This window comes from Hirundo rustica, chromosome 2 (genome assembly GCF_015227805.2).
Source record: "Hirundo rustica isolate bHirRus1 chromosome 2, bHirRus1.pri.v3, whole genome shotgun sequence".
Lineage (NCBI taxonomy): Eukaryota > Metazoa > Chordata > Aves > Passeriformes > Hirundinidae > Hirundo > Hirundo rustica.
Window position 1 is genome coordinate 88,190,066 of NC_053451.1, and position 15,683 is coordinate 88,205,748.

Consider the following 15,683-nt stretch of genomic DNA (forward strand, 5'->3'; position numbering starts at 1 on the left):
GGCATGACCAAAGGACCCCAGCTAACAGCAAGGAACAGGACCTTTGTTTCTCAGATCCTCAAAGCTATTCATGACAGATAAAGGATACCCCACAACTACCAAGATAGTGCCAGCCATGCTCGCCCCTCCAGCACCTTTGTGAAACCCTCCCCTTGCCCTTCATTATAGATTAGAAACTGTAGCAAGACTGACTCCGGGATGTCTAGATCAATAACGAAGCAGGTGGATGATGGCTCTAGAAGTATTTCAGAACAGTAATATGTTTGCACCAAGTTGCTCCATGACTTACCCATTTTGCACTCTTCGTGTTTCTAACAGTTGATTCTTTGAGCAATGCTCACTTCTCCAAAAAATTGTTCCATCCTCCTTGACTCAAGATTTCTACACAGAAGGTGACCTTGGCATCCTGTTAGTATTTCATCATTCCCTTTCTTGACACGCTTACTTGGAATTAAGATGGGATGGAATCCCATTGCCGCTTTATCTAAGTCACTTAGGGACATTATTCATAGCATAGAGAACAGAAACACTGTGGCTCGTTCTATTCTGTGGTATTGAGGACAAGCCATGGAATCCCGGATGTATGATAAAAATGTGGACTCACTGCTTGAGCCACCCCACAGCATTATTCTCTCATTTCTATGACGCCAAGAAGGAGCAGCAACATTTTTGCTGACTGCCCCCATCCCACTCATCTGGCTATTAGCCTCTTAGGCTGGGAACTCCCCTGCAGCCCTCCTTGCTTTCCTGTGGAAGGAGATAGCAGGCAGTCCATCCTGTCACGCCACTTCTCCCCACGTGTCTTTGGGCTGCTGTGTGACGGCCCTTCAGCTCTGTCGGTCCCTTCTAATGGGTGGTGATTTGGGAGGCGCTGGCTATGGGGCTGGTATTAAACACGGCCTCCATTTGCTGCTGGGCATGTGTCATGCCGGGCTGGTGTGCTGGGATGGCTCCAGTCCTTTCTTCAATGCTTAGCAGGCGCTTCTAGAAGAACCTCCCGTAAATTGTGGCTACTACTTTATTTAGCAATGTGATCAATAGCCTCTTGGCACGCAGCCTCTACTTTTTTCAAGGCATCTATTTGCAAGAGAACAAAATTACCTCACTGCTGTTCAAACTGGCACAGCCTGCCATCTTTTCCCTTCTTCCCAAAGAGCAGAATTGCTTGCAACCTCTGTCTGAGCACACCTGTGTCACTCTTCTCCCTGATGTCTGTTTTGGGGGCCGTGTTCTTTCACAGGCCTTCTTGCTCCAGAACATCGTTCATTTGTACATCTGGCTACACAAATTTTCTGTTTCCTTATCTGATCAACAAAGCCACTTTAATGCAGCTGCCTTTTGCAAAATTGATAAGAATTCACTGAGCTGCAGATCTTGGAGCGACGATGAAAATGTGGACTCACCACTTGAGCCACCTCAAAGTATTAATAATTTTCAGGAAAGAATGATAGAATAAGAAACAGCAAGAACCAGCGGGAAAGAAACAAAAGTAAAATTATTAAAAATGTATATATAAGAGGTTTGTGTTTCTTACTGAAATTATCAGTAGTACGCCTACCACAGCAAATGTGATATAGGGACTCTTGCCAAGAAAGTCCAGTGGAACAGGTCCCCCATGACATGGTCATGTGGTTTATGGCTTCTTGCTGCACAAACTGCAAGCAACTGATTGCAACAGCCACAAAACAGAATGGATTTTCCATAAAGGAACTGAAAGCTGACAGAAACACCAAGCTGATTTATAATTTTTATTTGAAGAAAAGCTGTAGCTACTGCATAGGATTTGAACATTGCCTACCACAACAAGGAAATAAAGGACCATCTCTTGCACTCGCTAACCATGGCAAAACTGCTTCTGGCTTCATCATTTTTTAAAAAGCTCCATCTCCCAAAACTGGCTACTCCATGGAAGGCTGTTAGACGCTCTCTCCATTAGCAATATTATTTTCCTGTTAACACTGCGCTTCCCTTTAGGACTGGCCTCATCACGCACTCTCAAGCAACATGTAGAAGTCCATCCACTTCTCAAGGGGAGAATTACAGGTACTTACTCCAATGAGTCACACTTCACACTTACACACTTCAAAGTTGTCATGAGGTTTCCTTTATGTTCATAGCCTAATTTTCAACTTCTTCCTGAGGCCCAGCTTCCACTGGGTTTTCCCCAGGGTAGAATTTACTTGGAGCTTGAAGGAGAAAGGAGAAGATGAAGTAACTTTGAAGTGACAGCATTTACATATTTGGAGGGCATTTTTAATTCCTCTAACACTTTTCTGTTCCAAGGTAGTTTGAGGTATTAAACTCCAGTTTGTTTTGATGATTTTTTCTGAGGAAATCTGTCTTTTATTGTTTCAGAATAAGCTAATTAGGATTTAATCAATGCACAGGCACACATACAGGTACCATGCTAAAACATTACAGAAGCTGTAAAGTCAAAGACACAAAAATTGGGGTACAATATAATTAAGTCTGTGTAGGCTTAATTAATATCTCCTTCACCTGATATGATTTTAATTAATGACATACTATTTTCTCTACAGGATGCATGTCTGTCTTGGTTTAGTCACAGGAAAGAGGATGATTAATGGGCATCCCAACTATAATGTTCTCCCTGGTCACTGTGCAGCCCCCTTGCACCTTTTAATTTGTATTAGTCATACTTTTTTGCAGTAGCAGAATTATAAATTTTCTTGTGTGTATTGCTGTAAAATTCAGGGTGCAGCACTGGAATATTCACAAATATGCACACATATTTTCAACAAGAGTATGAGTCAAAAGAAATAATAGTTCACCCTCTGAGAGCTGGGAAGTTGAGGTAAGTCCAGAGTGGCCACAAATGTGAGGCACTGGATTTAGTGGATGAAATTTCAGAATACGATTTTTCAGATATGCAGATTATTTCAGAAGTTATCTTCCTTTGGTCCGGCTACAACTGGACAGAGGTGCTGAGACTTCAGTCTGTGTTTGGGCCTCAGCTAGAACATTCTGCAAACAAGAGCTATACAATTAGCACCACCACCACCACCACCACCTCCCAAGGCATGATGTAAATGTCTTACACTTTGGCACAGAGCAAACCCACGGCAGAGTGCTGAATGCAGTCCTTCCAGCCAGCACTCAACTGTTTTTTCCTTCCCTAATCACTGACTCATTTATTATGAGCTTTCCAGCTTTCAAAAGAAAAGGTCACTGTATAATTATTACTACTAAAGTCTTTGCCTGTTTAATGAATTTGCCCCAACTGAAATAGCAATAGCGTAATTTTTTTTTTCCAATAAAGCCTTCTTTCAGAAGTATTTTTGTAAGAAAGTTGCAGAGTACTGCCAGTGATGAAAAAAGGTGCTAGCTAAAATCTACCGATGTTAAACATAAAAAAAGATCCTTTTTTTCCCCCCAGAAGACATGCAATACATTAATCTAGCTGCTGTGAATTGCAGGAGCTAGGATGGATTCTGGAGATTCTCATGTTTCTTTGCAAGATCCTAAAGAGGGAGATGGATCTCATCTTTCCGGAGTCACATGTGTGTGGTGTACAAAATATGTTATTTGTAACAACATCCTGCATGGGCTGATGGGAAGATTAAACAGCTTAATAATTGTCCAACAAATTGTTAACACATCCTATGATGCAAAAGCAGCCAATTAAAATGTACTACCAGATTCCCTTCCAATAGCTTCTGGATAAGCACTGCTAAGAAAATCCCCTTTCCTAGCTATAATGATCAGTCTTTGTAGAATGAAAGTGTATTAACTTTTTCAATTTATGTATTAGTTCACATTATACACTATAATCTAATGAGGTGGTATTGTTCATGCTTAAGTAAAACAAACTAAAGGACAGCCCAGCTGCTTTGCTGTCTCCCAGCATAAAATCAGGTAATTTTTTGGTCTTGTTCGGTAAACATCAGCTTGGATTTTCAGAATAATACACAGATATTTTCCACTGTGCTGGTTCACATACCTGAAGAAAGATCAAGACCTGTGTTTCTCTCTGTTGCTGGCACCATCAGGGCCTTTGTCAGGCACAGGGCTGAAGCAGGATGTCCCCATGGTGACTGATCTCCATCCAACTTTTGATACCTGGGGTTAGTTTGCCCACTGAGGGGAGGGGGTTCTGCAAACAAATTAATGGTGAAATTGGGTAGTTACACTTGTTTGCAACCCCTGTTTGAGCTGTGGCTTAGCAAAACACATCTCACACTCCTCTGAGCTGCTGCAGATGCTGAAGTGCAGCAGCACCTGACCAAGATTGAAAGGTACAGCCAGGTGCATTTACCCTGCCTGGGTGGAAAGCCCTGTCACCCCACCTCATGTCACACCAGGGCATCCTGAAGTTCAATGAGATGATTTACACCCTGGCAAGGGACTCTTCTGGCATCTGGCACTGAGCTCATTTTAAAAAGCAGGATAGCACGTTGCAGCTCATGGCATCCCAAATTCCCTCTGCTGCCAGCCATCCAAGGGTGGTCATCCAGTTGGACGGTGGCACAGGTGGCATCTCCATGGGGACAAGAGACACCTATTGGCATTTGGGGGCCTCTTCCATTTCTGCAGCCCTGCACTAACATTTTTCAGGGAGATGGACTGCCTTGGAAATGCGGGTGGGGAGAAGCTTTTCTCAAGGGAGAAAATATGGCTGGGGAGAAGTTTTCTCAAGCTTCTCTCCCAGCCCTGCTATGACACCATTATTTTCTCAGATGTTTTCTCTCATCCATGTCACACTTGACTTATAAGTACATATAATCTTACATCTCTCTTTTCAAATGGCAGTTTTTCATCTTTTACTTTGACTATTACTGTTAGCAGGAAAAGTATCAATTGAAATGAAGCACTTTTAATCCATTTAATAAGAAATTCCCCTACAGTTTTACAATGTTGGCATGACGCCACATGCCAGCAAGCCTTCTCTGAGGTTGTGCTCTGGAATGAGTTTTCTAGGAGACTGGAGGACATCCTGGTGTTGCGTTTGAGCATCTTACCTGTGGTCAAAGTTTCCCATGCTCTGTGTGCTGAGGCCCAGGTACTACCCTTATTAACAGAGGTGTGAGGCCTTTCATTTAGAGAGTGTTGGCTGGGATTTACTGAAGGGAAAGGTGGACTTCAAGTACAAATATCTTTCCCAACTTTGAAATTCTAGTTCAGTGGCAATCTAGTATGAAAAAGGCAAATAACCTCAGTTAGATGCATACATAAGATACTGTTTTGCCTGAAAGAGATTTTCTTGTCCTGTTTTGGTTGCTTCTTTACTGTGAGTCAGCCTATGACACATTTTCGTGAAAACTCCCAGACATTATGCTAGCAAAATTAAATGTGGGTCAGATGGGAAAAACATTGTGAAGTGCTGACACCGTTAAGGCAGGAGAGAAATAATGTTCTTATAGGCAGGGAGCAGTACCATGCCTTGTTTCCCCTGGAAACTGCTCATTGCTGTCTTCATGTCCCCACTCAAGGAATGCTCTGGAAGTTCCTGCTGCAGCTATCAGTGATTCCTGGTAGAGTGTTCAGCATGGATCCCTCACAGAGGACGCATCAGCTTGAGCCACATTACTCTAATCAGCTCAAGCACTAGAAACCTCTCAACGACATTGTCTTAGGTTGCAATGCAAGGTGTAACCAAAAGTATGTATTCTATTACCACCTGTGAAAACCAAGTGGGGCAGTGTTCTTTGTATCTTCCACAATGCATCCTCCCTCCAGGAGGATATCTTCTGTTAATGGGCCATTGAGTCTCACTGCAGAACTGATAAAATTACATCATGCCATTGGGAGATGCTCCACCCAGCAAGAGGAGCCAAGCATTCCTACCTGGATAAAAACCTGAGGTCAGAACACCAAGGCTGCCTGTTTCCACTGAATTCTCAGAGGAAGACTGGACCAATCTCACCACCACTTGACTTTCAGAGGAAAACTACACCCTTCTACAGGATCTACAGGCTCTGCTTCATCAGAGGAAGACTTGATTGGACTGCTATCAACACCCTGACCCCACAAGGGTCAGGTTGTATTCTGACTCTGTCAGTGTTTTCTTTTTGTTTGGTTGGTTTTTTGTACTACTACATTTTTTATTTTATTTTTCCTAGTAAAGAACTGTTGTTCCTTTTCCCATATCTTTGCCTGACAGCCCCTTAATTTCAAAATTATAACAATTCAGAGGGAGGGGATTTACATTCTCCATTTCAAGGGAGGCTCCTGCCTTCCTTAGCAGACACCTGTCTTTCCAAACCGGGACAGATATCCCTGGTACTAGGAGTCTGGCAGTCTACAAAATGCATAGGCAGGTTGCATATTAAAATTTGGAGAGAGCAAAACTATAATGTCTGTTGTTTTTTGCCAGCCAAGAGCAGACACGACAAGGCAAGTTTTCATCTCCTAAGCACTGGGTGTTAGACTTTTTTTTTTTTTTTTTAGTGGTTTCTCATATTTTCATTAAAAGCTGATTGTGGGTCACCATAGCAGAGCAGACTGCTTCAGAAGCCAAAAAGCCAGGCAAGTAGGGCTGAACAAAGCTATGGAGGAGTCTGAGGGGGATTCCTTCTCAGGAAGAAGTAAGGCAGTAAGATAACACGAAGGAGAGATAAGAGAATAGCAAACAGGAAGGGAAGGAGATTTGAACAATTGACTAATAAATGAGCATCATCTCAAAAGAGGTCAGAGAGGGAGAGCTGGCTACTCAGTCATATGGGAACAGCATGGCTGAGACCAGGAAAATAATACAGGAGCGTGAAGAGACATGAGATCTTATTTGGAAAATGCAGGACAGACAGGAACAAAAGTATTGACACAAAATCAGAACATGAGGATCTAACTACAGGAAACCAAGATTACAGACCTGATTTATAAAACGCACAATGATATGGATGATTGTGACCAAGTGGACTAGCCAAGAGCTAGGTACCCACCAAGGAGTATGCATCCTGTTTGTGGGCAGTTAGCTGTGGGCAGAACAAAGCTAGCAGCTGAAGCTGTGTTTGGGGCTCACATTGCTAGGAGGGGCATTGGAGAGGAAAGCTCTTAGGGACAGCAGTCTTCTGCCCTCTGAAAGAAAGGGAATCAGGAGGCAATGGTCCCAAGGTTTCTACTCAGGACAGGATGTTACTGAAAAACACATTGGGTAGGACACAAAAAAATATTGGAATGACCTAAAGCAGAATTAGAGTAGCACATTGATGGCATTTGGAGGTGAGAGGCAGCAGGCAGTAAGGGCAGTGCTATGTTCTGTGACAGCTGCAAGAAGTGATGTTTTCCACGTAGGCTGGTAAGAAGCTGAGGGGAAGCACAAAGGAAACGGTATGAGAAGGCAGGAGATGAGAGGCTTCGGTCTATGGGGAAGGAGAGGCTGAAGAAGGCAAGAAGTTTCAAGCTTCTGCAGCAGCAGTGTCATGGGGGGATGAAACATTCATGAGGCCCATGAAACAAGATGATACAGAATAGGCTCTTTCAAAGACCTGCGATGTCTTCTCAAATGTCTTTTAGCCTTGAAGAAATGAGCAAATGGAGAGTGTTTTGAGCAAAAAAGACTGGATTTAGGCACAGGACCAGAAGGATAGAAAAAGCAGAGGTGGAAAAGATAAAATGCTTGCTTAGATTTTTTTTTTTAACCTATGTCAATGGAATTAATCATTAATTACTGAAGAAAACAAGATCACTTAAGGGAGCTGGCAGTCAAAAATAATGTTATGCGCACGTAATTGCAACGAAGATATCCTTTATGCTGCTTATTTCACCATCCAGATTCATTGGGTGTTATCCAGCTAAGAACTGATTAGTTTTAAGACTGATCCAGATCTAAGGAAGCCGTAATAAATGAAAATGATTCATGCTAATTGTAACTATATCAATATTTTATAAAATATTTGTTATAAAATAATAAAGGGCAAGTATATGTGATTAGTGTCACAAAGCAGATGGCCCCCTTGGCAGATGTTACATGTGAAAACTAAGACACAGGATGTAGTTTGAGATAAGCAAGAGCTTCAAAGTTGGATTGACCTTAGGATGGACAAAGTTGGGATTATTCCAAGGTAGGGAGTTTAGGTGGTGGTTTGATCTATGAAATGCAAGAATTATATTTTAGAACATAATTCTTAGTTATATAACACAAAACTTAGTGTGCAACTGGTAAGGTTATTTAGAGGACACAAGGAAGAAGATGAGCCTTCATTTGAGAAAGACCACCAAAAAGCCAAGACCCCCTAACAACAAGTGGAGCGTGCACTATGCAGTATAGTGACATAGATTTCAAGAATTGAAAATAGGAGGAAATTTACAGGAAATATTAGTGAATATGCATCAGCATACAGTACATAAGTTTAGGTCGGATTACTTTGTTTTGTACATGAGGTAGGGTGAGAAGCCCCCTCCGTACCCTGGTTGGTTTTGCTTATGCTTTATCCAAACCTTAATTATCTTTATTTAATCACTGCCAAATTATTTTGTATATGCTTGATTATAAAATGCTGCTCAAATAAAATTGCTGCTAAATTCAACTGTGTTGTTTATTAAATTAGACATATAGAACTTCATTTACAACCAAGCCAACAGTAAAACTTCAAAGGATCAGTCCCTTTAATGAAATACCTGAACATAACCCTGTCTCATCAAAAGAGATGCACAAGCAACATGTATGTATTGGCTACATCACAAATAAATGGATATTTTGTGAATCACTGTCCAGGAGCTAAAGAACACTGGAAAGTGAGTATTATTACACTGCTTGTGTAATAATCACCTTCTGCCCAGTTAAAACTAATTATTTGGAAAGAAATAAGAAGGGAAAACAACTTCCGTGATTAATTGCAATTGCAATGTCTTAGCTAGCATGCAAAAAAATATTTTGTACATGGAAAGAGTAGAAAAATAGATGTAGGGAGTTTGTAGCCATTTTCACTCAAAATATTTTTAATAAAAGCAGCCATGATTAGAATGGGTAAGAACACATTAAGAATGTCTTCCATCAAAATATTTAGAATGAGGTCTCTGAAAGCTGTTATGGTTTCCAGTGAAATGTACTCTGAACAGCTAGCAGAATCACGCAGAACCAAATATGGCTTTCAAATGCTTTCAATAAGCTTCAGATGTGAAGCTTACACATAAAGCACATTCTTCTATTCATATGACATACACAAAAAACGTGTAGTTTCTCAGTCACAGAAATACATGGTACTTACTTTTAAGACCTATAGGGAGGTTTATTTTAAATGGTCATCCTTATAAAGTACTGCTATGGGACAGCCACAGCTGACTGCTAAAGCTCACCATTAATTTACTGATTATTACATGAATAATTCTTTTTCCAGCTTACTCTCAAGGAACCTGTGCACAATGCATAGTCTACACTATCTACCTTAACTCTCCCTGCATAGATACACATATCTATTTTCTGGTTTTATTAAACTAGTAATCAGCAGACTACATACCACTCTGATCTCTTCCAGCAGTCTCTTTTTTCCAGACTGCTTGGCCTAGGTTCTCTGTAAACTTATTTAGATTGTGTCTTTCAGCCTCTTTAGTTTTCTAAGTGGGGCAGCCTGCCCAATCCTTCAATAAAGTCAGCAGATTTCACATACCACAAAGTCAATGCCAGCTAACCAGGTAAAGTAATACAGGCAGGTGTCACTGAATTACAACTATAGTCAAGGCTCATTAGATCCAAGGTGTGCCATATCTCACCAGGCGGTCAACTGGCTCACTTAAGCCTGAAATTCAAACTGGTCACTAAAGAAAAAGACTCACGGTGCCTGGAAACCTAATCCTCTCATCTCTGGTTTGTCAGGTCAAAGAGAACAAACAACAGTGCTGTTAAGTGTGAATAGATGAAGGTGATTTGCAGAAAGATACAGACTGCTGCTATGCAGCTACAAAATTAAATGTCTTCTGGATACCATGCCAGGGGTTTAGATTTACACCACGAGGAAATAAACGAGTGCCTAATGCCTCTCTCGTTAATTCCTGGCTCCGTCAGCTTGATTTGATTCTAAAAGCAAATTTCTCTTGATCCCACATATCATGGGGCACACATACAAGGTCAAAGAAGTTGAAAAGCTGACTGTGCTTCTGCAGTGCATGCCAGGAAGAGAGCCTTACTGCATGAGGGTTACTGGAGTGGTGACACACGTGAGAACGCCAGGCTATAAACCCACTGCTACAAGTCACTCCCAGTTCTTCCCACCTCTAATGATTCTTCTGGTAAGGTACAGGATCCTCCACTAGCATCTGTGCCAGAACAGACATCACATTGAATCTCCTGGCTGTAGCAAACGAAAGCATCCCAAGTCTGAACATATGAAGCCTGAAGAAAGTTTAGAGTAGAAATGAATAGTAAACATTTAACTGTAGTGATGACAATGGAAGGTAATTACCTGGGAAGGTAATAAAGACTAAGACCTTTTACCAAGAGCTATGATGACTTCTAAATTAATGAACCTCTGTAAATTCAGGCCAGAATTCCTTCCTCTTCCCATTTCCTAAAAATGCACCTGTGGTCAAAACACAGTCACAAGAGCACAGTTTAATGGCTGTGTAATATAGAAAGTAATATACAAAGTCTCTGTACAACCTATGATTCAGTCTAGGCCACAGAGCCCTAATACAACTTTTTCCAAGCTTCTCTTCACTCATTCTGGTTCAGAAGTCTCTCTTGCAGTTGTTTGCCCATGTTTGGAGGAATTTTCACTCAGGGCTTGCACAGCAGCATTAATATTGCCCTGTCTTCACCAGAAATCCTCATATACATGCCTAAATAACAAATAGTAGGCACAGGAGTGGTGACAATGCTTGACTTGGTGCCAGAAGATCTGCATAGAAGCATTCGCAGCAGGGCAGCTTAAGGGTATTCTGGTTTAGTTTAGAACTCAAGCATCATTTTTCTTAATTACCAAAAAATACTCTCTTTGTTTCACCCTGGCCTCCTCCCAAACTGTAAAATGACCAAAACCTCTCATGATAGGCCAAATAAGCAATAATGATATAAGCTAATCATTACCCATTTACAAGGATTTTCTCCATGCACATTTCACTAACTTCACACAAATATCTTACGGCTTCTGCAGCTGTAGAAGGATTACTAACAGCGGTTTCCTTTCCCACCATACATCCCAGCTGCAATGTGAGTGTCAGGCTTCAATCAAGGCAATGCGTAGCAGCCATCAAACACTTACTGTGTACCTTTGAAAGGCACAGTACGTGCACAGAGCCATTCAGATATGCCAGAGGAACTGCCTTCCAGTAAAACTGGGTCCCATAGCAGTAGTGCTCCAGGTTAAAAGCCTCCAGGTGAGTCAACAGCATGAGCTGTCAAGCCAGAGGAACTCCCCGACAAGTGAAATTGCTGTTTGTGTTCTGCCCAGCACGTCACACCCAGTCTATGTTACTTGGAAAACAGCGTGTGAGCAGGAGATCACATTGCCTGGGTACGAAGGTGCTGGTGGAAAACAAGGTATGGAGGTCAAGAGTACAGCCAAGCTGACTTTGTGTCTCAAAGAGGGAATTTGGAATGCCAGGAGTTCTACAAGGTGTCTTGCTTGCATGCTAAGGGGTTGAAGAAAGTAATGTTGATCAGATGGACAAAAAAAGTCTAGCAGAAGACAGGATCACTAAATGGGGAGGCTACATCCACACGTGTGTTGTTTCTATTCAGCAGGACTAAGAGCCCAGTTCTTATGCCCCATGAACAAGACATTTGAACAACAGCATCAAAGGGACGGCCAGTAAGAGCTTTATTTCACAGAAATTCTCCTGACCCCCACTCATAATTTCTACAAAGGCATGCTCTGGACAGTCTTTGTTTTCATAGCCAGCATTAATACCAGAAACCCTGGTCTCTAGGGAAATGTGCTTGCTAATCCTGGCTCCCTAACTTGTCCCCTCACATCTGTGTGTTGTGCCTGTTTCTCCTTCATGGCTGAGCAGCTTTTCTCTTCTTAGCTTTGTCCTTCAGGGTATATTTATATGACACAGCCTAGAGCAAGACTGAGAAAGTCCCCATGTTTTCTTTTTCTAGCCAGTAATTACTTTCTCAAAAAATAAGACTGTAAGACAGAGCAATCTGGGTTTATAAGTGGAGAGTTACTGTACAGCAGCCTAAAGAAAAAATACAAATCCCTTTTGGACTGTCAGCTGAGGTACCTGAACCCAAAACATCCTATTCAGTCTCCAGCCTTTTCAAGACTTTAGTTGCAGCTGTGAACAAACAGGGCTTGTACAAGTCATAGCTGAAGGTTTGCAGTTAAAGAATGAGGAACCTGTAACCAGTGACAGGATTTCTGAGACTCATAGTTTGGTCACGTAACTTGCATTATGCAAAACTTCTGTGGCAACTGCTTGCAGATTATAAGATTATTATTCTTCTTTATGTAGTTTTCCCATCTCTCAGTACTCACCTTATATTTTCTGCAAGAGGTAAGAAAGCAGAACCATAGGCATTTTACCCACTTCAAGACCAGCTCAAGCCAGGAGCCTCATTTCTCCAGTCCAATGAATGAGAAATGAATTCTGTGGAAAAAAATAGCATGTGACAATGTCATGAGAATAACTTCTGTGCTAAGAAGTCTGGGTGAGAAAGAGCATAGAGGAAGTCCCTAATATTGGTACAAAAAGCTGGGAAATACCAAGTGTCGCAAATTCAGCAATTACTGGATGTAAATTTCTAGACATTGGCCAAAAAAAAAAAAAAAAAAAGAAAAAGAAAAAGCAAGCCCCATCAGCCTCAGGATCCTTTCCAAGTTCTTATATTGCAAGACTTCTTGCACAGTTCTTTGCTTTTACTCCACCTCCCACCTTGTTGGAATTTACTATTATGCTTCCCTCCCAAAAGCTTTCTTAAGTGTTCAGTCTCCTTATTCAAGCCTATATGCTGAATTCCCCTGAATTATCCTTGACCCTCCAGTGGCTCAGTGGGTCTAGCATCTGGAGCTGCAGTAGGCTGCTGAAGTGAGGGGCAGTGATTGATGGAAGAGCCCTCTTCACCATGTGCAGGCCAGGCCAGGACATATCTTCTGCGAAGGATTTAGCCAACAAGGACTTCACCAGGTTGCATGGCCTGTATTCTTCAAAAGTCTGTCATTTTCCCAGTGGCTCTATCCCACAGACAGCAAGGGGACATTTCAAACACCAGACTGGCTTCACCTTCGCCCTGAGTTTTAAATCCTTCATCCATTGCAAGAGACCAGCGTAGCACAATATTTTTTTCTATCAGCGGCACAACAAAACCTAAGTAACCTAAGGGTATTCTCAGAAATCACATAGCCACTTTAGCTCTTAGATACCATCAGCAAAATTAGAAGTAATTAAAGACAGAGGTTTATGAAGAAAGCATTTCAGAAGCCTAATAGCACCTGGCAGTGTTACTTCTACAGCCTGTAAAAGTAACTACCTCAGCCAAATGCCCTAAACTGCTTGCAAGCTCCTCTAAGTTGAAGACGGGGTGATCTGCCCTTGTAGACCTCACCTCAAGTAACAGATGTTAAAGAAAGCAAGCAGAACTCAGGTAACTGCACAGAAGTCCAGGTTCCCTGATACTCTGCCCTCTCAGGTGGAGGAGACTACACTAGATCTTTCTGTGCCTTTAGCTCAAGTGAAATGCCTAGCAGTGTGTTTCAGAATAATACCTTACAAAGAAAGCCCTCAAATATATGTTAAAGTTTCAGATGGCAAATCAAAGTACTGCTCACAGTCTGGAGCATTAGGTTGCTCCAGATTGCAAACACACCCCTAATAATTCATGTGTCATGGAAAAATTAAAATTTTGCATCAAAATAAGCTCTTGATAGTATTCTGTGTACCCCGTGTTAGCTGTAAACACTGTCAGCCTACATGCTAAGTTCACTCTGCATGATTGAACAATTCTCTTTTACAGGTATCTGCTGATAATAAAGGCATAAATATTTTAGTTCCGCTCTGTTCTACAGGAACTTTTCACCTTTTCTAAATGTGTTACAAATACCTTCAGGACTTTGCCTAATAGCAAAAGCTTTGTTTATAGGGCTCAGTCACCAATAAATTTTATTTGGTGTGTTGCCCCCCCAGCGATAGCTTCATGTCTGACAATGGCAGATCCCTACTGCAAAAAAGGGCTCTTTAATCTCCTCTTCAGGGACAGGAAAGAGGAGGTGGATTAAAGATTCATGATTCATTTTCTAGAGGAGATACCTGTTTGAGTGGGATCAGCACAGCCTGGAGCAGTGATGCCTTGCAGAGGTCCTTCTGAGCAATTACATCTGCGTGCACTCTGCCATGCTGACAGTCAAGTCAGTCAGGGCAGCTAAAGATGGGATAGCCAGATTTGGAATCTCCCTTGGATTAGGAAGGGAGAGAGACCAGGGATCTCAAAAACATTAAATGAAGAATTTACTCCATAAGACTCTTTACTTCCTCTCTTGTTTTCTACCAAGACACTTCTGTTTGTATCGAACATCAACTCAGACATGGATGGGAGAAGCACTGTAAGCTTTCCACAGGAACCATAAACATTTCACTGAAGAAAATGTCAGGGAATCAACACTGTGCTCTTGGCTTCTTTCAAAATCTGACATTTCTTTTACCATCTCAAAATGTGATTAAGAAGCAATAAAGAAGAAAATGAGGCAGGAGATGGCAACATCTCCCCAGATATATAACTCATGCCTTGGCATACAAGAGTGAGCTGAATGTATGTGGCTGTGCAAGATTGGCCCAACTTGCCTCTGTGGATCCTTCTACTCCCAGTCAGGTCACTCAGCACACAGGCACCAGCCCTTCTCTGCTGTCCTCACAGCCACAGCTCACTGGGCTGAGAGAAGAGATGGGACCTGGAGGATAGCTGGGAGCTGGGGTTGTCAGGGGACATCTTGCTCTCTACATCTATCTGAAAGGAACTGTAGCCAGCTGGGCATTGGTCTCTTCTCCCATGTAACAAGTGACAGAACAAGAGAGAATGGCCTCAAGTTGTGACAGAGGTGGTTTAGAGTGAATTTTAGGAAAAAATTCATCACTGAAATAGTTGTCAAGCCCTGGAACAGGCTGCCCAAGGAAACAGTAGAGTCACCACCTCTGAAGCATTTAAAAGCCATGTAGCTGTGGCACAGACACAGTTTAGTGGTGACCTGGCAGTGTTAGGTTAATGGTTGGACTCCATGAACTTAGAGGTCTTTTCCAATCTAAACAAGTCTACAAAGTCAAGGCCTCTGCTGCCTGAACAGGCAGTGGCACAGCAGCCTGTTATTATTTTGCTCCCTTTGTATATACCAAAATGACAACACACAGCCTCAGGGTAGGAAACCTCCTCCTACTTTCCAGCCTCAGCTGGCTCCTGGCCAACTCAGACTGGTCTGTCTTTGTGACTGCATCGTCTTGTGGCTCCCCTCCTCTGGATGTGATTCTCTCGCTACTTCATTTGTTCCAGTACAGGTTTAGAGACCTAATATACCTCCTTCTCCTTTCTTAGGCTGAACAAGTTCTGGTTGTTCTGCTCAAAGACCAGCAGCTCTGCAACTCTGCCAGCTCCCCAGTGTCACAGCTGATGAGAACTGGAAATGAGGTCAAGGCAGGGCCTCTCCACTGCTCCACTCACAATACTCATTTATTGGCCACTACTGGAAATCCTTACCTGAATGCATGCAGAATCAGGTGGTAGCTTTCTCACAGCCATGTAACACTGCTGGCTTAAGTTCATCATGAACGCCTTCACACTGTCCTCCTGGTGTACCCAC

At 42.2% G+C, this 15,683-nt stretch overlaps 1 protein-coding gene across 1 annotated transcript in view; it reads right to left on the reverse strand.

The window, feature by feature from the left end:
- The window catches only part of LONRF2 (LON peptidase N-terminal domain and ring finger 2), a 51,396-nt gene extending 35,713 nt beyond the window's left edge, over positions 1–15,683 (reverse strand). The window contains exons 1-2 of the mRNA XM_040056513.2: positions 15,581–15,683; positions 12,378–12,489 (exon numbers count right to left, since the gene is read on the reverse strand). The gene's annotated coding sequence lies outside the window, so the exon portion shown is untranslated. The remainder of the gene's footprint in view (positions 1–12,377; positions 12,490–15,580) is intronic.